Source organism: Puma concolor, chromosome B1 (genome assembly GCF_028749965.1).
Source record: "Puma concolor isolate L17-30 chromosome B1, mPumCon1.1.hap2, whole genome shotgun sequence".
NCBI classification, from domain to species: Eukaryota; Metazoa; Chordata; class Mammalia; order Carnivora; family Felidae; genus Puma; species Puma concolor.
The window spans coordinates 64,181,728-64,204,610 of NC_141670.1; positions in this window are offsets into that span (position 1 = coordinate 64,181,728).

The following is a 22,883-nucleotide window of genomic DNA, read 5'->3' on the forward strand; positions in this document are numbered from 1 at the left end:
TTTTTCAAATATTACAAAAGTGTAAAGAAAGTCCTCCTTCCCAGCTTTCCCCAGCCTCACCTTTCTCCCTGAAGGAAACACTATTAATAGTCCAGTGTGTTTTTTACACCTTTTGAATCTGCATTTACAAACATACATATAAATAATGAAATCTATCTAAGACTATGGTTTAAGAGGTTGTTTTTTTTTTTTTTTTTTTTTTTTTTTTTTCATTTCAGATCTCATGGGCATCTGTGCACATCAGGGCTTGAAAATCTACTACTTTTTTTTTTCTTTTTTTAGCAATTGCCTTTTCTTTAAGGAGAGATCAAGGAAAGAGACTGACTTTCATGTCTCCAGGGTTTTTTTTTATAAATGTTAGAAAATCTTCATTTAATGCAGCAACTTGTCTTATTTTTATCCTTATTTTATGTCCTTGAATAAAAAATATCTACACTGTTTTCCAGGAGTGATTTCAAGCAAAACTTAGTAACCAATATTTCTTATGTTATTTATCTATGTAGTCATTTATTTTTATCATTACTCTTATCCCATCTGAATGTTTTTTTGTCCTTATAACCCTTGCCACACTTCTAGGACCCATTCTTTATTTATTTATTTTTTATATTTGAATGAAACACTTGAGTGTTTCAGAATATTATTGAATTTGATTTTCACAGTGACTCTGAGAGCTAAGCAGGACAGAATCATTCCTCTTTTACAAGGAGGAAGTTGAGGCATAGAGAAAGTGGTCTAACTATAGCCTGAGCATTCTGTCTTACATCGACAACATGTCCTCTGATTGTCCCTTGCTTGCTCAGGACTCACCATTGTGATGTCCCAGCAGATATGCTCTGAATCTATACTCTTTGAAATAAAAAAATCTAGTCTGTTTCGTTTTCCTTAGATAAATTAATTTACACTAAAATATTTGCAGTAATGGTGACTTATTGTGGTACCACTCCCAGATATGAGTGATTATCATAGGAGCTGGTGAGTTAATCTAAGTGAATGATAAATCCCAGTAGGAACTGTTGGAGAAAAGAGTTTTTTGGTTTTTTTTTTAATTTTTTTTCAACTTTTTTTTATTTATTTTTGGGACAGAGAGAGACAGAGCATGAACGGGGGAGGGGCAGAGAGAGAGGGAGACACAGAATCAGAAACAGGCTCCAGGCTCTGAGCCATCAGCCCAGAGCCTGATGCGGGGCTCGAACTCACAGACCGCGAGATCGTGACCTGGCTGAAGTCGGACGCTTAACCGACTGCGCCACCCAGGCGCCCCAGGAGAAAAGAGTTTTAATCAGAGTAGACTTTTTGGTGTACTCCAAACAATTTTATATGAAAGATCCTTTGAATCCACATCTCTGAATGAAATCATACCTATTACTTATGTTTTAGGAGGACACAGCCAGCTCTTAGCAGACTTCTTTTTTTCTTTTTGCATATTCTGCTTTATTTTTTTCACATTTTTTCCCCTCTGATCCATATCAGCCAGTTCTTCAAGTAATCCTGAAAGGAAAGTCAGACTTGCCTGGTTTCTTTGAAAACTTTTCTTCAGAATAGCTGACAAAGTTATTGAACTGTTGGTATTCATTTTTCATAATAACCCTTCATGAAAATGACCAAAATATTTTCAGAAAGTAGACTACTGGGGGACCTCTTTACTATGCATTTGCCACCTGACTCTTGAGATCTCAATTTAATTCTGTGAATTGAGATTTTTATTGCTACAGGGTGATTGGAAAAATTAATAGCAATTTCCTCAAAGCACTTTGAGGTCCTAAGGGGCCATTTATTGTTTCAACAAGATATTCTCCTCCTAATGTGTGCGTATTATTGTTTATGAAACAATGAGGGCCCAATGAAGAATAAGATTTGTCGTTGCAAAGAGTTTGCCTTTCTTCCTTATCTGCATTGAAACATGATTTTTTTCAAGAAGGATATTAGCACTGAAATCTCTAATCTTTATTCAGAAAGATGGCTTTCTTTTTTTTAATAAAGGACTAGGCTGCATCTTTATCAGTCTGATTTTTTTTCATCCCTGTGGTGCTTTTAAATATACATAGAAAGATGGTCAGAGACTCTAGAAAGAAGGCGGAGCAGTTTTCTGATGGGAGTGAAGGAAGGTCAATAACATCTGTCCTCTGAATAGGGAAAGGGAGCTGCAGGTAGTGTAGACAAGGGTCTGAGCAAATTAATTAATACATGAGAGGACATCAGGAAATGGCTTCTCTGGTTTGCTGTAAATGAGATTTAATGAACTTTCGAAAACCAACAAAAAAAGAAAATCTGGGAATTCCTTAGAAATAGATCTCCCAGTTTCCCCTATTATCTCAATCTGTGAAACAATAAATTATTTGTCTTATAATGATTTCTATTATTAGTAATAGTAGAGATGATCATATAAAGAGTATCCACAATTAGCTCTGTGCTATGCATGCTACCTACATATTGATTCTTTTGTTTTTTGGTTTTTTGGGTTTTTTTTGTTGTTGTTTTTAGGTAGGCTTCATGCTCAGCATGGAGCCCAACACAGGGCCAATGTGGGACCCATCAAGGAGCCCAATGTGAAGCCCAAAGTGGGGCTTGAGCCTATGATCCCCACATCAAAACCAGAGCTGAGATCAAGAGTCAGAAGGCTAATGGACTGAGTCACCCAGGTGCCCCCAGATTGATTCTATTCAATCCTTCACGTGGTCTTTGAGGTAAACGCTGTGATCCTCATTTTACAGATGAAGAACCTGAGTCTCAGTACTAACAACCTGCTCAAAGATGAAGAGCTAGTAAGTGCACAAGTGTGAGCCAAACCAGGTTGTAGTCAAACTAGCCAAACACATCCCCTCAAGTACTTTAATGCTTCTTGACCTTTCCAAACTGTGGGCTGAGTTGCAATGTTCTTCACATGAAATGACAACAATGGAAAACCAGAGTTGCAAATGAGGAACTCCCTTGGCATGCCAGGGCTGAACACTCTTTGCAGCATTTACAGTAGTACTAATAAAATAAATATTCCTGGGGGCAATGGTTTGATGTTTTAGTATATTCTCTGTGCTACTTCTCATTTAGTCAACCAAATTTAATGGACATCTGCTTTGTGAAACTGACTTAAGTGTTGTGTGCACTTGCAAGGGAGATTGCAGATTCCTGACCGATGGCCGGAAAGTTGTGTTGAGATGGTAATCCTGGGGAGGTGGGGAAGACATGAAGAGATATAAGAAGATGGGACGAGTGGATCAATGCTCTTCACATTTATGTTGTTGATGATTAGAACATTCTAAAATTGGTTAGTATTGCATAAAACAAAGCAACATGTGGCGATTGCTCAGTTAATTTCACCACCATAACCACTTTAACTGAGTAAGCTTTGTGATCTGAATTACCCTGTGTGACTTCCTTATCATCTTCCCCTGCACACCCTCCCCAATTTCTACCTCCATTAGCTTTCCCTCTTCCTTCTGTTTGTTTGCCCTGATGGAAAGAACACTGAACTACAAGTGAGGGGCCATGAGCTGTGCTTCGATTGCCACATACCACCAGTGTGATCTTAGGAGAGGCATTCTAGGGCTGCAGTGGATGGCAAAGATGGCCATAGATTTATCATTTTTTACATTCACACCCTTTGCTTATATCCTCCCACACCGATTCTGGGCTGGACCATGTGACTTGCTTTGACCAAGGGACTTTAGCAAATGTGACATACACAGAGACTTGCAACATGCTTGCACATTTGGCATGTGCTTTTGCTGCTCTCAGAACTCTGCTACCGTCACGTGAAGAAGCCTGAGTTAGCCTGTAGAATGATGAAATATGTGTGGCCCAGTTGTCCTGTCATCCTGGCCAGACAATGAGTGAGTGAGGCCATCCTAGGTCAGCCAGTTGCTGGCTGACTCACTAGTGAGCCCAGCTAAAATTAGCTGAACTAGCCCAAACCAGAGGAAGCTGCCTAGCTGATTTGCAGAATTGGAGCTTCATAAAGGTTGCTTCACTAAGTTTTGGGGTGAGTTATTCATAGCAAAAGGTAACTAATAAAAAATCCAATTAAAAAAACGCTCAAACAATGAATAGCAACATATCCACTGCCTACCCCGAAGCATTGTTGGAGATTATATGGGATAATGAAGTAACTATGCCTATGATAGGCAAAGCTTCTGAGGAGCAGTACCCAGCGGTGTCTTGTGTTTGACCAGCAACTCGATGTTCAGTGAAGAAATTACTGGATAATAAGCTACACAATTATAAGGTGGCAGTAGCAGCAGCAATAGAATAATACAAAATTTAAAATAATTTTTTTAATGTTTATTTATTTTTGAGAGAAAGAGAGACAGAACCTGAGGTGGGAGGGGCAGAGAGAGAGGGAGACACAGAATCCGAAGCAGGCTTTAGGCTCTGAGCTGTCAGCGCAGAGCTGGACTAGGGGTTCAAACTCATGAACTGTGAGATCATGACCTGAACTCAGATGCTTAATTGGCTGAGCCACCCAGATAAATTTAATTTAATTTATCAGCTATGTAGAGAGAATTGAAAAGGACAAGAAAGAGCAGGAATGGGCAGTCTAGGCCACCGGTGCTCTGGTCACAGGCAGGACAGCAGCCTGTAGCCCTTAGGGTTTTCTCACTGTTGTCGGTAAGATACTGCCAATTGTTATCCTTCCCATTGGCTTTAAAATATTCCCAGTTATTTGACTTTTTTCTTTTTTTATTATAGCATGTCTAGATTCTATCTGGATATCATTCCCATGACAATAGTTAGTCTCCATAATGAAAAGTTTCTGAGAGCCAAATTTAGAGGTATAGAGAAGCATTTCTAGTCTATAAAAATGCAAAGACTACAAGATAAGTAAATCAAAAAAATTCTGATGGGAGCAAGTATTTTCTGAGCTAAAGGTAATTGATCCAATGGAATCTATAAGGAATAAGGTTATGTACTTTGATTCACATTTATCTAGTGGAAACATATTTTTTTTTCCAATCTGGTTATATTGTAAAGTAAAGCCCATGTAGAGAAAAGTATGCAAAACCTAAAGGTACCGTTTATTGAAAAATTATAGGGGCACCTGGGTGGCTCAGTTAAGCGTCCAACTTTGGCTCAGGTCATAATCTCACAGTTTGTGGGTTTGAACCCCACATCGGGCTCTGTGCTGGCAGCTCTGAGCCTAAAGCCTGCTTCCGATTCTGTGTCTCTCTCTCTGATCCTCCCCCACTCATGCTCTGTCTCTCTGTCTCTCTCTCTCAAAAATAAATAAACATTATTATTTTTTTTTTTTACAGGAACAATTACAAAGCGAATACCCATGTAACCACTACCCAAGTCAGAGATGGAGCCTTGCCTGAACACCAGAACTCTCTTACTATTCTCATTTTCTCCCTCACACTTTCCCCTTCACTTACCCTGTTAAATTGACCACAAAGCTTAATGATGATCAAGTCCTTGTTTAGCTTTAGAGCTTTACCACCTCTGCAGAGTTAACCACCTATGTGTGTAACTTTAAACACTACATTTTAGTTTTGCTTGCTTTGAATTTTCTATAAATGAAGTCATTCTGTATATACACTTTTGCATCTTGCTTCTTTCGCTTAATGCTATTACTTGCTTTGTGTAGTTGTAGTTTATTCAATTTCATTGACAGGTGGTCTTCCATATATGAACACACTAGACAATGTACTGTTGATAGATACATCAGTAGCTTCCATCCTGTGGATCATTATAAGCAACGTAGCTGTGGCAGTCCTTACCTACTTCCTCCTGCACAAGCATACAAGTTTCTCAAGAGGGTGCCTTTTTTGCGTCATAAGAGAGGCATATCTTCAAATTCAGGAGAAGAGGCCAAAATATTTCCGAAAGTGGCATGACCATTTTGCCTACCGCCAGTGGTGTGGGTGTTCTCAGTGCTCCATGTCCTTGTCAGCACCTGATACTGTCAGTGCAGTAGTCAGTCATTTTTGCCAATCTGGCAGATGTGTAGTGGAATCTCCTTCTGATTCATGTTTGCGTTTTCTCATTATTTATGAGGCTGAGCATTCTTTCACATATTTTTAGCCATTCAGTTTCTTTTTTATGAAGTGTCCGTTCAAGTCTTCTGTCCTTCTTCCTTTCTTCTTTTTCTTCTAATGTTAATTCACTGTTAGAGAGAGAGAGAGAGAGAGAGCATTAATGGGGAAGGGACAGAGAGAGAGGGAGACACAGAATCCCAAGCAGGCTCCAGGCTCTGAGCTGTCAACACAGAGCACGACGCAGGGCTTGAATCCAAGAACCAAGAGATCATGACCTGAGTCAAAGTCGGACACTTAACTGACTGAGCCACCCAGGCACCCCTTCCGTCCTTTTTTTTCTAATGTTTGTGACTTTTTCTAATGTTTTGTAGGGTTTTGTTTTGTTTTGTTTTTAACATGTTTTGCATATAAATGTCTCATTTTACATGTTACAGTAGCTTTTCCCATTCTTGGGTTTGTTTGTTTTGTTTTTCACTCTATTAATATGTATCTTTTAAAAATGTTTATTTATTTGTTTTGAGAGGTAGAGCGAGAAAGAGAGCATGAGCAGAGAGAGGTGCAGAGGGAGAAGGAGAAAGAGAATGTTAAGCAGGTTCCATGCTCCGTGTGGAACCTGATGCAGGACTCAGTATCACGACTGTAAGATCATGACCTGAGCTGAAATCAAGAGTCGGATGCTTAACCAACTGAGCCCCCCCAGACATCCCTTAATATGTATCTTTTGATGAATTATAAGTTCTTAATTTTAATAGACTTAAATAGATCTAATTTCTTCTCTTTTGATTGCTTTTTATGTCTTATTTAAGAACATTTTTCCTATCCTGAAGACCCAAAGAAGTCTCCTATGAGCTCTTAAAAGCTTTACAGCTTTGTCTTTCACCATGAGTGTATAACATACAAGGTATGACTCTTATCTGTGTATGAGTTAAAGCTGTAACTTCATTATTTTCCATATGAATGCATACTTCTTCCAGAGTCATTGATTGCAAAGGACATTATTTCTCCACTGCCTTGCCATGCCATCTTAGTTATAAATCAAGTGCTCAGGATGTGTGGGTCCATTCTTGGACTCCTTATTCTGCTTCATTGGTTTACTTCTCTATTGCTGCACTAATGCCATATTTTCTTTTTTCTTTCTTTCTTAATTTTTTAATGTTTTTATTAACTTTTGAGAGAGAGACAGAGTGAGTGGGAAGGGGGCAGAGAGAGAGGGAGACACAGAAACTGAAGCAGGCTCCAGGCTCTGAGCTGTCAGCACAGAACCCAACACAGGGCTCAAACCAGGTTAGAGTGGGAGAGAGGCAAAGCATAAGAGACCCTTAAAAACTGAGAACAAACTGAGGGTTGATGGGGGGTGGGAGGGAGGGGAGGGTGGGTACTGAGGAGGGCACCATTTGGGATGAGCACTGGGTGTTGTATGGAAACCAATTTGACAATAAATTTCATATATTGAAAAAAAAACCTCACAAGCTGTGAGATCATGACCTGAGCCAAAGTGGGACGTTCAACTGACTGAGCCCAGGCACCCCCACATTTTCTTAATTATCACAACTTTATAATAAGCCTCGATATCTGGTAGAACGAAAGTCTTTACACTTGGTTCATCCTCAAGAAAGAGGGTTAGCTATTCAGGGAAACCAGAAAGACAAGTTTGGAATCTACTGGAATCATTAGAGCAGAAGATGATGAGAGCCTGTATTAGGATCATGGAAATAGTAATGGGGAGAGGGGCTGGTTTTAGAGCAGTTCAGGAGATCGCTGGAAAGAATGCCAAACAATTGCTTCTAAATGATGTAAGGAGATAAGCTTTGGTGGAAAAAGATTATATGAATAGATCAAAGAGAAAATAATGAATGGATAGCAACATCTTCAAAACAGGCTACCACAGGCTCTGTGGAAACTTTTACAACAGTAAAATTTCAGAAAGCTAAAAAAAATAAAGACGAAAAATCAGAAATTGTAGAGAACTTTGAAGGAACCAGAGACCTGCAATTGATATGAAACTGGTGATTGATGATAAATATATTAACAGGAATTATGCATGGCTCCACTTTGTTTAATATTATTTTTCAGTTTTTGACATTCCTTGCAATAAGTTTTTCAATTTCTACATCTGGTGCCTTTCAGGTAACTTGATTTCAGTTTGTAACATCATAAGTCTTGCTGAAAATGCATTCAATATTTCCCAGTTGATAGTATCTTCTAGGGCTTGACTCAGCCTGTGTTTTCTAACAAACTCTCTTATCATTTTTTCTCCTATACTGAATTTTTTCTGATATGTTCTTTAACAAGTTCAAGAAAAGCAGATCAAACAATAACTAGACTAGTGTGGTTGGACTTCATATTTGGTGTCATTCCTGTTAAGAGATTAATTAATAAGATACATACTAGTTTGTGACTGACAGTTGATTATTAGAGAATTTTCATTTGGTTTGAAATGTAGGAACATTTAATGTAGTAATTCACAGCTGAATATTTCACACTCAAGATCACACCTTCTTATTTCTATTCCTTGCCCTTCTGAATTTTGCACTTTTGAAAGAAATGGGCCCTCTGGAGCATGACAAATTTGATTTAAAGGTATTTGCCACAGGATGTTATTTTCTGTCAAAAGTTAATGTAACAGTAGGTTCTCTCTTCTTAGTTTGGAACTCATGGGCTGGGGAACTGCTAATGTAAATTCTAATCTTAGACCTGTTGGCATGGCAAATATGGAAAAAAAACAGATAATTGCTCAAGAGGTATAGATTAAGAAGGCTGCAGGACCTATAATTAAGACATTTTTGAATTTAGTGAATTATAACCTGATTTTCGAAAGTAATAGTGGCATTTGCAAATGAGAGAAGAAAAAAATGATAGAATGTAGGAACAAATGCAACTAGAACTCAGATGTACCAAACTCTGTGTGTGTGTGTGTGTGTGTGTGTGTGTGTGTGAAAGAGAGAGAGAGAGAGAGATTGGTGTGGGTGAAGAAGGTCGTTTTAACTTTTTAGCTGTTAACATTTCAGAGTGAAAGATCAAATCTCTGAAGCATTGGTGATAGAATGTTTAGAGAAGAAAGAAACAGACCCTGAGTGCTCCCTTGGAATGTATGACATGTTAATAAACATGCCTACAGATCCAGAAATTCCACTTCTGGATATTTATCTGAAGAAAACGAAAACACTAACATGAAAAGACATCTCTACCTCTATGTTCATTGCAGCATTATTTACAATAGCTAAGATATGGAACTAACCTAAATGTCCATCGATGGATGAATGGATAAAGAAAATGTGGGATATATATATATATATATATATATATATATATGTGTGTGTGTGTGTGTGTGTATGTATACACAAACACACACACACACACACACACACATATATATATAAAATGAAATATTATGCAACCATAAAAAGAAGGCGATCCCACCATTTGCAATAACATGGCTGGATCTTAAGGGCATTGTGCTAATTGAAATAAATCAGAGAAAGACAAATACCATATGATCTTATTTATATGTAAATATAAAAAAACACCTTAGACCAGCACCCACCTCCCCCAATACCCTGAGCTCATAGGTACACAGAAGAGATTGGTGGTTGCCAGAGGTAGGAGGCATTCATAAAGTGGGTGTTTCCAAGGAGTGAAGAAGTGACATATTCCTCTGAGAAAAATGGTATTAGGAGTGGAGTTTAGTATACCAAACTACATCAAAGAGTCTGTAACAGTCTGGGTCTAACTGGGAGATAGAAACCGCATAGTAGGTTAAAGAGGAATTTTGATATAAGAATTTGTAACTCTAATAAAGAGTAACTATAAGACAGAGGAAACTTTATATATAGTACATAAGGGCTGAGGGGGAATAGTCAAGGAAAGACATGTTTGGAAGGAGTTCAGGCTTCTTGGATAAAGTGTGCTGTGGCCACCTAACAGCAGGAAAGTTGGCTGGAGTGGAGTTGTAGGCAGACATCAGGCAGTCCTCCAGGTGCATTTAGGTGGGGAGCAGACGACTGGCAACAGGTGGTGTGGGCATGCAGTGGGGGTCTTGATGTTAGCAGGGGCAGAAGGCTTTCCGGATGTAGGATGTGCTGGGAATGGGGGTGGGTGAGTGAAGGTTTTCAAGAGAGGACGAGTTATCACCAGGCCAAGCTGCAAGGTCGTGAGGGATCATGTTCTGGTCACATGGCTTGGGCAGGTTCCATCCAGACAAGGCAAACACCCAACTGTCTCCCCTACCTGTGCTGAGAATTTCCAGAAGCCTCTTCCTCTTGCATTGTCTCTTCAGCACCCTCTATTGGGGAGGCTTAGTATCATACTCACCCTAAAGGCAAAATGCTTCTAGGAATTCCTGGGTGGTTTATCATAAAGCGTTGTATTCAGGAATGTGTTTGGCAATGAACGATAACCAATACAGAGTCCAAGGGCAGTAAAGAAGGCCAATACCGGCATTACAAAAAAGACTTGTGGCTCTTTTCAGTCTGTGAAAGGAGAGCCCTTAAGAGAACACAGGCAAACAACCTTTTTTTCCTGTTGACAAAAGACTCAAACACTTTGATATTTTTTCAACGTGTTATGGCATATTAATTTGTGCATTTATATAAAGTGGAGCAAGTTTTTACCTGTATTTTTAAATTAAAAAATTTTAATGTTTATTCATTTTTGAGGGAGAGAGAGAGAGAGAGAGGAGACACACACACACACACACACACACACACACACACACACACACACGAAGTGCGAGCGGGGGAGGGGCAGAGAGGGAGGAAGACACAATCTGAAACAGGCTCCAGGCTCAGAGCTGTCAGCACAAAGCCCAACAAGGGGTTTCAAACTCATGAACTGGGAGATCATGACCTGAGCCCAAGTTGGACACTTAACCACGTGAGCCACCCAGGCACCCCATTTTGTCTGTATTTTTAAAGACAAATGCAAACCTTAGAGAGAGTCATATTCAAATAAGCGTGTCAAATAACCACAAGTACTAAAGCACTCAGCCCCTGGAAAACAATAAAGGGGACGCAGTTCATAAACCCAGGGAGCACTTCTCATGTCTCTTTTCCGTCTTCGGCCTGATTCTTTTTCATATCATTTTATGCTGGAGCCTCTCCTCTGTGACCCGCCACTCCCACAGAATAAACCCTCTTTTTCTCTGAACCCCATGACTTACTTTTTCTCTCCCATCATTCTCTTTCTCTCTCAACTTTGTCTTTCGCTCTCTGCTCCTTTTCCTTTTCTCCTTAGGCTTTCCTCTCTGGATTCTTAGCTTCAATTGTCCTCTGCTCATTTTCTAATTCAGCCTTGCAGGAGTCCTTGAACTAGTTTGTCAGAGAAGCTCCTCAGAAGGCAGAGGAGTGAGGGGTGCCTCATTCTCTTCAGTGAGGTGGGTGGGGAGGCTGGGAACATTAACAGATTATAAATCCTGTCCCCTTCACACTTTCTCCTCATCAATCTTTGTTGACTCCTGCAAAGAGATATTCAATGTTCAATATTTAAATGTTCTTCCAGAAGTTCTTTGAATTTACAGCCTAAGGCCACCCTGTTCTTTGTTCTCTTTACAGGGCTGTACATCATTTCTCTTGGTTCCTTGGAAAGGACAGCCAGGTGAAGTGTGAGCATGCAAGCACGTGCACACACACACACACACGCACGCACATTCACACATCATTCTCCCTTCTGGAAAACCTTGAACATCCATATTAGCATTTAAACTCTTTGCCCTCTAGCATCTCTGCTCCTTAAAACTTGCAAAGAAAATGTATTCCCTACGTAACCATATTCACAGTTCTATGTTCTTTTTAGGTGCTCTTCTGCATAGGCAAGCATCTGTGCTAGTGCCAGGGAGTGGCCCCCGGTGGGCACTGAGACACTGTTTACATACAACCCTGCCAGATTAGAGGTACATGAGAAGGCACAAGAATTCATGCTGAAACTTCAGGCAGCTTTTACTTACCTGCAAACCAAGAAAATAAAGTTGCTAGGGTTTAAATACATCTGAGCTCATTGTTCTTTTAAGAAGTATATAGGATTTTACTGTTTTAATGGAAATCAGCTAGGATTTACTTGCTAAAGGTGGTAGTCATAGTCTAATGGTGTTGTTTCATAAATATCTCAGTTTCCTTTCTCTTCTGCACATGTAATAAGATTGTGCTGCCAGTGGATCTGATGACTGGAATTTCCAAGCCAGAGCATTTCACTGCCACTGCAAGACTCTGCAAAGCTGTCTTTCTTCTGTGGCATGGTGACTGCTCACATTCAAGATGGTGGCTCCTGTCTCAGTAAGGCCCTAGTGTGTGAAGCAGAAAACTCAGCCACTCTGTGACGGACATGTCATCTAGGAGAGAAATAAGCCTTTGTTGTTCTAAGGTACTAAGATTTGGGGTTTTTTGTTACTTAGCATAATCTTATGCTATTTGTGTAATTTAGCTCATCTTGACCAATTCCCTAAGCACAAATATTTCTCCTCGCCCTACTGGCAATATTTCTTTGTCTTGGATAAGTATCTTGACTTACTATAGAACATTGGAACTGTTGTGCCAACTTCTCCATTTTGTGATATTTCTGTCATTGTTTTTGGAAGAAACGTTTATGAACTTAATGAAAATAAAATTATTTTTATAACAAAGATTCCCATATACAGGTCATGAATTTAATGTATTAAAATTATTGGAAAGAGAGAGATTTTCACTAATGTAGGTCTTATCTAATTTTCCATATAACTTCTGTGTGATTTCCTTCATTTGCTCTCATTCACTCATTCATTCATGTATTCATTTATTTATGTTTTTGTTCAATAAACTATATTGAATGCCAGACACTGAGCTAGGGTGGAGATATCAGTATGAATAAGAAATATCCCCTAATACCATTTTTATACTCAATAACTAAGTCATTTCTTGTTTAGAAAAAAACTAAGGATAGTTAAAAGTAAAACACAAGGTCACTTTAAAATAATTTTCCTTTTAATATGTGAATACTTTCTACATAATGAGCAGGTTTAAAGCTGTTTCAAACTATTATGAAACTGTTGTATATTAAACAGGCAAGGAGCCCCTTATTAGTTCCACCTACTTTTAACTCTTACAAATTTAAGATAGCTAACTTGAATTATACTCTATTTGTGATACTAATTTGTATAAGTGAAATAACTGATCTAGAGATGCATCAAGAGTGTTGTGTATCCACAAGTAAGTTGTGGAGGTGGATGACTTCTATTGTGAATTTATTTCATTTGCACAGACCAAATGAGATGCTGTTGCATATTTTCCCATATGTAAGGGTGCTTTAAAAATGGTCCTACAAGTGCAGAAATGGTGTCCTCCAGTGGTTGAAATTGTTCATTTAAGGGGTATTTGGCTCTCATGGGATTATCTTGGGAGTATCTGGTGTATTCTGTCACTGGATAGCTTCCCACCATTGAGTATTGAGTTTGGTTTAAAAAACTGCAGATGGTGTTTACCAAGATAAAAAAATATGAATTACAGAAAAGCAACACAAAAAGAGTAGAGCCCTTCCAGGTCGAGCCCTAGTAGGGAAGAATATAGAGAAGAAAATGTATTAGAAGATGTTTATGTGTAGGGGAGGAGTTTTCAAGATAAGAAATGGGGTGGTTGGGTCAAGGGCATGTGATAAGAAGTCTCTCTCAAAACATGCATCCTATCCTAAGAAACTTAACAGAAACCCATGGGGGAGGGGAAGGATAAAAAAAAAAAAAAAAAGAGGTTAGAGTGGAAGAGAGCCAAAGCATAAGAGACTCTTAAAAACTGAGAACAAACTGAGGATTGATGGGGGGTGGGAGGGAGGGGTGGGTGGGTGATAGGTATTGAGGAAGGCACCTTTGAGATGAGCACTGGGTGTTGTATGGAAACCAATTTGACAATAAACTTCATATATTGAAAAAAATTAAAAAATTAAAAAAAAATAACATGCATCCTAGGCTGATTTTTAGGGAAATGCTTCTATTGAGGCTGTCATCATATCTTCAGTGAGGTACATTGTATGTGTGTGTGTGCGCACGCGCGCGTGTGTGTGTATCCCCTCATCTCAATGATAATCCTAAAACTTTCTGAAATATGACATAATATATTCTATAATGTATACCTCAATGTGATATTAACATTTGGGAAGAAAATATCATTCTATAGTACTACATTGAAACATTTATATGTGAAATAAAAATTTATTACTCTTTTTCTACATTTGCCACCAGGGATGCTCTTGATTTTTCCAGTGAGTTTTTAAATGACTTTTTATCTCACATTCCTGCCAGTACTTCATGTAACAGTTTGTTAGCTCATAAGTATAGGAATATCACAGGGTAGACTAGATCCTCAGGGATATAGCAATGAAATACAGTCTATTATATTGATGTGAATCTTGTCCACTGACACTAGAATTATAAAAGCATTATATTACAGTAAATTTGGCTCATACCAATAAGTACAAGTGGGAAATATAGTATAAAGTTCATGCTGTCTCCTACTTATTTTTTTGTCTAATAAGCCTATAGAGAAGCAGTTTTGATCATGGAGAGTGAGAAAGATGGGGAGAAGGACAGAGGGCCATGGCAGAGCATTGGTAATATCACTCTTCTGATGGATGGCATTTTGTAGAAACCAAGAAATTGTTAATATTTCAATATATGTAATATTTACTATCTACTAAAAGTAGGATTTAATTATATTAGAGAAATATAAAACTATCAGGAAGATCATGGACCTTTTTGAGAGCTATGGATACACACTGGTAATGATACCAAGTGAGAGCCACAGATGAATGAAAGAATTTGATTTAATTTCCGGCTTCTTTTTAGAGAAAGCCATTTGAATACACACACATACACACACAAGCACATTCATTAACCATCTGCTCTAAAATCAAGCAGCATAAACATAAGCCTTTAGCCAATATATCCAATAAATGCTAAAAAGCACATTTCAATCCTCTGTGGGTACCATTTAAAGGCGAGAAAGAACATCGGAAATGGAGAGAAGACACAAAGCTCTGTGGTGTCTAATGAGCAATGTTCTCATTCCAGCTGGCTGGGCTTGGAATTCAAGCATTACCTAGTACCAATGCAGATGGAAATTATGGCTTTCTCATTGAACTTTGCTCATGGTTCTTTAACTAATATTATTCTTTTTTAAAAAATTATTTATTGTCAAGTTAGCTAACATACAGTATAGTCTGGGCTTCAGGAGTAGATTCCTGTGATTCATCACTCACATACAACACCCAGTGCTCATCCCAATAAGTGCCCTTCTCAATGACCATCACTCATTTTCCCTGCTTCACCAACCCCCCACCCCATCAACCCTCAATTTGTTCTCAGTGTTTAAGAGTCTCTTATGGTTTGCATCCCTCTCTGCTTGTAACTTATTTTTCTTTCCCTTCCCCTATGGTCTTCTGTTAAGTTTCTCAAATTCCACATATGAGTGAAAGCATATGACACCTGTTTTTCTCTGAATGACTTATTTCATTTAGCATAATACCCTCTAGTTTCACCGATGTTGTTGCAAGTGGCAAGATTTCATTCTTTTTCATTGCCGAGTAGTATTCCATTGAGTGTGTGTGTGTGTGTGTGTGTGTGTGTGTGTGTGTGTGTATACATACATACATACATACCACATCTTCTTTATCTATTCTCAGTTGATGAACATTTGGGCTCTTTCCATAATTTGGCTGTTGCTGCTAGTGCTGCTATAAACATTGGGGTACATGTGCCTTTACAAATCAGCACTCCTATATCTTTTGGATAAATTCCTAGTAGTGCTGTTGCTGGATCATAGGGTAATTCTATTTTTAGCTTTTTGAGGAACCCCCACACTGTTTTCCAGAGTTGCTCCAGTTTGCATTCCCACCAACAGTGCAAGAGGGTTCCCCTTTCTCCACATCCTTAACTTATATTATTAAGCTAAGAGGCTACCTTGAAAAGGATAGTTTCAGTCAGCCATCACTCATGGAATGTCTTTCTTGTATATACTGATTTTGATACAGGGATACCATGTCACTGGACACTTGCAAAGGGTGGTTGACCTCAAAATGAAGGTGGGAAAAGGTGGATAAGCTGAAGATCTCTCCTAACCCCCTTCCAGACCTGCCCCTTCTCCAGTCTATGGACTATCTAATGGAAAATTCTTGCCATAAGAATGAAAAATTTTGCTGTGTCCATGTTCCAGCAATGTCACAGTCACTCTTGGGGGCGAACTGGTCTATTTATAGTATAAAAAATGGAAGTTAATAATGGTGCACTTTCTGGCTTGCTGTATCATGTTGTTATGTTAAAGCACTCTGAGTAGCTTTAGAAGTCTTTAAGATGCAAGGCCATTCCTAAATCAATATTACCTATGTACATTATTCATAATTTAACGATCCACAGATATATACTGAGTGCCAAGTATGTGCCGGGCACTCTGTGTACTGTTGGGATAAATGAGTGAGCAAACATAGATATGTACATTTTTACCTCTGTGCTTTTCCTAGGCTGGAAAGCCTTCCATCTTTCTCCCAGTATTTGTTCTATCTGAACTCCAAGCCCCAGCTAGAGTCTCCATCTACCCTATAAAGCTTTCATTCACTACTGCTTCTTAAAGCACTTTCTCTACCACATATTGGTATTTAATTATATGCTTTCTGAGCTCCCTTCATGTCTCCTACTTCACCTAGCACAGTGTTGGCCATGCAAATAGCTCAATAGCTACTGGTGATTGATTACTTTCTTCTCTACCCCATACTATTATCATAGACAAATAAGATAATAAAAAAAGAAGATGCTTTGGACACACACAGATGAAAAAATGCAGTTACAAATCTGACATCTGGTAAGAATTTCATGATCTATAATAGGAAAGAAAAAAATAACTTGCCTGTCAAAGCCAAGTAACAAAGGTTCTGCAAGCTGCTACAGTTTTGTAAGAAAGATAATGGTCTTCTCTAATTTGGTTTGAAAATTCTACATTTGTACCTGAACTGTGTTTAGTTTAGTTGCAGCCTCTATGCGTGAAAGTAGACAGTATCTCCCAGCCTTACTCTTTGTCTTTTGACTCTTTTACTAAATGACTGCTGCATGCAAATATGTTTTCTGTGCCCAAAGCAATAACTAGATGTTTAAAAAAAAGATACCCCTGCCAAAAGAATTCTGCTTGGTTGTCTATCACACAAATTAATTCCTCTGAAAACAGGCTATTTTCTCATTTGTTTTAATGGTGCTCAGAACAGGTAGTTGTGATTTTTTGCTATGTCTTATGCTCATGCACCCTATGAGCATTTTGTTTTGTTATGGACCATTAAAGAGTGGGGATGATAATGTTCCATCATTAGGCAGTCATGCAGAAGATAAATTTCTCTTTCAGACAAATGGAGTTAAAAGACTATTATTCTTTCCCCACTTTCTTCCCCCAGTCATAGATCATTCAAAAGCCATAGGGGTATAACACTTTAAAAATCTCTAAGAAAATTTTTAACAGCGATAGTATATTCTTGCCCAATTTACAACCAAAAAAAAAAAAAAAAAAACCCAGAAAGAAAAGAAAAGAAAGAAAAGAAAGGCATAAGAAATCTTAGGGGAAAGTTTTTACGTTAGTGATTTCTTCTTTGTTCTTCCCCAGGGTGTGGTTCTGCCACAGCATTCGGTGGAACCCATGCAGGCTCTCCAGTGTTGGGAGAAGAATTTGCAGATTTCTGATTGGGTATTACAATCATTAAATCTATAAAGATAAGCCAGACTACTTGAATTAGAATGAATAAAGTACTGCAATTGTCAGACTTGCCCATTTGTATTTAAACCAAATGAATAATAATGAATTAGCATAATTCGAAAAGATTGAAACTAAGAAAGATGATTTGGCCGTTTCAATATTTCCTAAATGAAATAAGTCACTTTCAGGACAATACTTTGCATTCATATTCAATGGTTTTGAATTTAGTGTGTTTTAAGAAAGGTTAAAAATAGTATTTTCACAATGCCTTGCAACTATAATATATTAGACACTTAATATATTTCTTAACTCAGGAATATTCTCCTTGGTGAACATAGAACTTGTCAGAGAGAAGTTTTGAATAGTAATGCTGTGAAGAGCACAGACGCTGGGGTCAGACACCAGGAATTTGCCCCTTGCTACCTGTGTGGACTGGGGGAAATTGTCCAGCATCTCTAATGGGCTGACTGGTGCCCCCCAAAAAGATATGTCCACGCCTTAACACCCGGAATCTGTGAATGTGAGTTAATTTGGAAGAAGAGTTTTGTGGAGGTACTCAGATTAAGGATCTTGAGATGAGATCATCCTGGATTATTTGGATGGTCCGTAAATCCAATGACAAATGTCATTATAAGAGAAAGGCTGAGGGATATTTGAGAGAGACACATAGAGAAGGTGATGTGAAGACTAAGGCAGAGATTGGAGTTATGCATCCACGAGCCCAGAGCCACCAGAAACTAAATAAGGCAAGGAAATGTTCACCACTAGAGTGTTCAGATGGAGTTTGGCCCCGCTGAGACCTCAGTTTTGGACTTCTGACTACCACATCTGTGAGAAAAAATTTCTGTTGTTTTAAGCCATAAAGTTTGTGGTAATTTGTTACAGCGGCATTAGGAAACTTCCCTAAACTGGAGTTTCTTTAGCTACAAAACAGGGATAATCCTAGTATAATAACAACCTCAAAGGGTTGCAATGTGGACTGAGTGAGATTTGTAATGTAAGAGCTCTGCACAGGGTAAGGCATATAGTCAGTATTCTTACAAAGTACTGTTGCTACTGTTCAACGAATTGTTGTTCAAGTGAATTAATTTCACACTAACTAAATCTAATAATGACTAAAATGTACGAACTTTGATAATCTTAATTCTCCTTGTACAAAATATTCAGAACTTCTTGGTCTGACATTTCTTTTAGAAGCCATTGCCCCACTTATGTCTGGAGTGTACAAATAAGTAATATCACTATTCTCCGTTATAGCCCTCCATTAATATTAGAGGCCCAGATTTAGGAAGAAACTATTAAAGTTTTCTGACTCCCTTCTACTGTTATAGTCTATAGATTTTGTGATAATCAGGCTCAATGGGAAAAAAATTTCGCCCATTTTTCCTTTACTTCTCTTCTTGGAGCAACAAGTTTTTTTTACCTGTTGGAGTATGTATATATAATATATACTATTGGAGTATATATATATATGCTATAATATATATATATAAATTTTAACTATATAAAATTATAATTTTATATATGTCCCCTCCTTCCAGAGATGCCATTTACTAGAGGAACTTTATTTTATTTTATTTTACTTTATTTCATTTCATTTTTTTAAAGTTTATTCATTTATTTTGAGGGAGAGAGTGCATGTGCAAGCAGGGGAGGGACAGAAAGAGGGAGAGAGAGAATACCAAGCAGGCCCTGTGCTATCAATGCATGGAGTCCAACCTGGGGCTCATCGGGGTGCTTGGTGCAGGGTTCCAACTTACAAACCACTCACAAACTGGAAAATCATGACCTGAGCCTAAATTGAGAGTCCAATGCTTAACCGACTGGGCCACCCAGGTGCCCCTAGAGGAGCTCTGTTTTTGTTTTTGTTTTTGTTTTTTAAAGAATATTTAATGTTTATTTATTTTTGACAGAGAGAGACAGAGAGAGATGGAGAGAGAGAGACAGAGACAGAGAGCATAAGCAGGGGAGGGGCAGAGAGAAAGGGAGACACAGAATCTGCAGCAGTTTCCAGGCTCTGAGCTATCAGCACAGAGCTAGACCCGGGGCTCCAACTCACGAGCTGTGAGATCATGACCTGATCCAAAGTTGAACGCTTTGTCCAGCATCTGTAACAGGATGACTGGTGCCCCCCCAAGTGCCCCAAGGAGCTCTGTTTTAAAAGGCTATTCTCAGGGCATCTGGGTGGCTCAGTCACTTGACTCTTGGTTTCAGCTTAGGTCATGATCTTGGTTCATGAGACAGAGCCCTGCATTGGCCTCTGTGCTGACAGTGTGGAGCCTGCTTGATATTCTCTCTCTCTCTCTCTCTCTGTCCCTCCCCCTCTCTTTCTTAAAAAACATAAACATTTAGAAAAAAAAAAAAGGATATTCCCAAGCCATCACACAATACATTTGCTAACAATCACTGACCAGTAAGAGATCATTCATTATTCTCATCTACTCTTTCCATTTGAGTTCCTTGACAGGATATAATAAATCTAACATCCCAAGATTGAGAGCTATGTAATCTTTGTGTTATACACTCTGTACCCACAATATACAGCAGGGTATCTGGCCACTCCATAAATGTTCTTTGAATAGACACATTTGGGAAATCTTTGGTCTGGTACAAGAAACCACTGTTTCTTTTACTGTTTTTATTTCTAGGGAAAGCATAGACAGGTTTCCTTTTGCTTTTTCTGCTTGTGGATTATGATCAATATCCATGTCTTCTTCAACAAAATGGGAACACGTATGAGCTATGTTAGGACAATTAGTTCTTAGGCTTACTCTAAGAAGAAGGAAGTGGATTATCTTTGGCCACCTCTTTATATATGTGTGGAAGAGAGCATTCCTATTAAGGGTCAGCTGACTTGGGGATTCAGAATTGAATTCTGTGGTCTTTTCACCTGGGGGCTGAAACATGGAAATCACAGTTATGAGGGTGCTTTGAAAAAGATAGGAGATCAGTCTTGTCTGTGGGACAAGCTGAGCCTTTATCTTGGTGCCTAAGGCCATGCTTTCTTCCTTACCTTTCAAGTCCAGGCCAAGATGCAATAGAGAACATGGACAATCATCTCTTCTGGATTTGGATGTATAAAAATAACACTCACATGGGTGCTAAAGGATAGTCCAGCTTGATGCAAGTTAAGAGAGATGCTACTAAATTGAGGGAAACCACATGTTTGTACAGTATAAAAGATTCTGCATTTGTGGAACATGAAGATCTAAAGTCCCTGGGAGGTGTAGAAATAGGTAGGTAATCAATTAATAGAAACAACCAAGATGTCCCTCAATAGATGAAAAGTTTTAAAAAATGTGATAAATCCACACCATGGATTACCTACTTAGCAATAAAAAAGAACGGATTATTGATAGATACAACTTGGATGAATCTCCAGGGAATTATGGTGAGGAACAAAAGCCAATTACTAAAGTCACATATTATGTGATTTCATTTATGTAACATCACTGAAATGACAAAGTAATAGAAATGGAGAACAATTTAGTAGCTACCTGGGCTAAGGAGAGGTGGAAGGAAAGAAGGTGTGCCTACAAAAATGCAACGCGAGAAGTCCTTAGGGAGATGCAAATGTTCTAGTTCTTGAGTGTATCAATGTCAAAATCCTGGTTGTGATATTGTGCTATAATTTTGCAAGATGTTGCCATTGGGGAAACCTGGGGAAAGATTACATGGAATCTCTTTATTATTTCTTATGATGGATATGAATCTAAATGATCTCAAAATATGGGGCGCCTGGGTGGCGCAGTCGGTTAAGCATCCGACTACAGCCAGGTCACGATCTCGCGGTCCGTGAGTTCGAGCCCCGCGTCAGGCTCTGGGCTGATGGCTCAGAGCCTGGAGCCTGTTTCCGATTCTGTATCTCCCTCTCTCTCTGCCCCTCCCCCGTTCATGCTCTGTCTCTCTCTGTCCCAAAATAAATAAACGTTGAAAAAAAAATAAATGATCTCAAAATAAACAGGTTACTTGTTAAAATTAATAATGATGGGAGGATGTGAAGAGGGAATACCACCAAACGGAGTAAGTAGATTGTCCTCTGCTCCTTAGCTATAAGTAAAAGTGATAATTGTATTAAGCATTGCTTTACAGTTAAAACAATAGATGTGAAATGGTATAGAGTGGGAAACTCAGGTGTCTGATCATATTGATTCTGGCAGGGACAGAAGCTTTATATACATAATTTCAACTGTAGCCAAAGTAAGACAGGACCGTAGCATGATTAAATAGCATAATTATTGTGCCTTATTGTGGATTAGCAGTATTTTTAGCTGCTTAATACTCTGCCATTTCTCTTCTTCACTTTATATAGATAAAAAGCACTAGTGGTTCTATTGTACGAGAGGAAATCTTAGTTTGAGGTACATTAATAATAGTACTAAGTCAAACTGAAATGATGCAGAGCTGGGGATTATTTCTAAGACACTTCTACAAAACTGAGGAAAATATAATTCTATTGATTAAATATGATTCTATTTAATCAAAAGTGAAAATGATGTGGAGCAATTTGAATTTGAAGGTTATTGCCAGTATAAGTGATGTTGCTGGTTACATACAGTTTAGGGTGCGGGGATGGGATCTGGCAATACAAAATGGGCTCAAAACCTGCAACTGACTTTTGGGATATATGATATTTCAAATTTATTTTTCAGAGAGAAAATAATGTATTTAAACTTTAGTCACAATATCATACACAAACATGCACTCAACATAGAAACATCTATACACCAGGGAGAGATTATTTGCATTTATAAGATACTTGGATCTTTCTAGGGCAAAAATTAAGAAACTCACGTGGTATGATTGCCTACAATATAGAACATGCAGGGGCGCCTGGGTGGCTCAGTCGGTTAAGCGTCCGGCTTCAGCTCAGGTCACGATCTCACGGTCCGTGAGTTCGAGCCCCGCGTCAGGCTCTGGGCTGATGGCTCAGAGCCTGGAGCCTGCTTCCAATTCTGTGTCTCCCTCTCTCTCTGTCCCTCCCCCGTTCATGCTCTGTCTCTCTCGTTCTCAAAAATAAATAAACGTTAAAAGAAAAAATTAAAGAAAAAAAACAATATAGAACATGCAATGTTGAAACATACCAGTGTCTGAACTCAGAAATAAATTTCCCTACACGTGTGCAACATTTTTACTCATTTTTCTTTCCTTGTAGTATATAATCAGTTAGCTTGTGGTTCTCTCTCTCTGGTGACAATTTTATATGCCACATATATCCTACTCAGCTGCA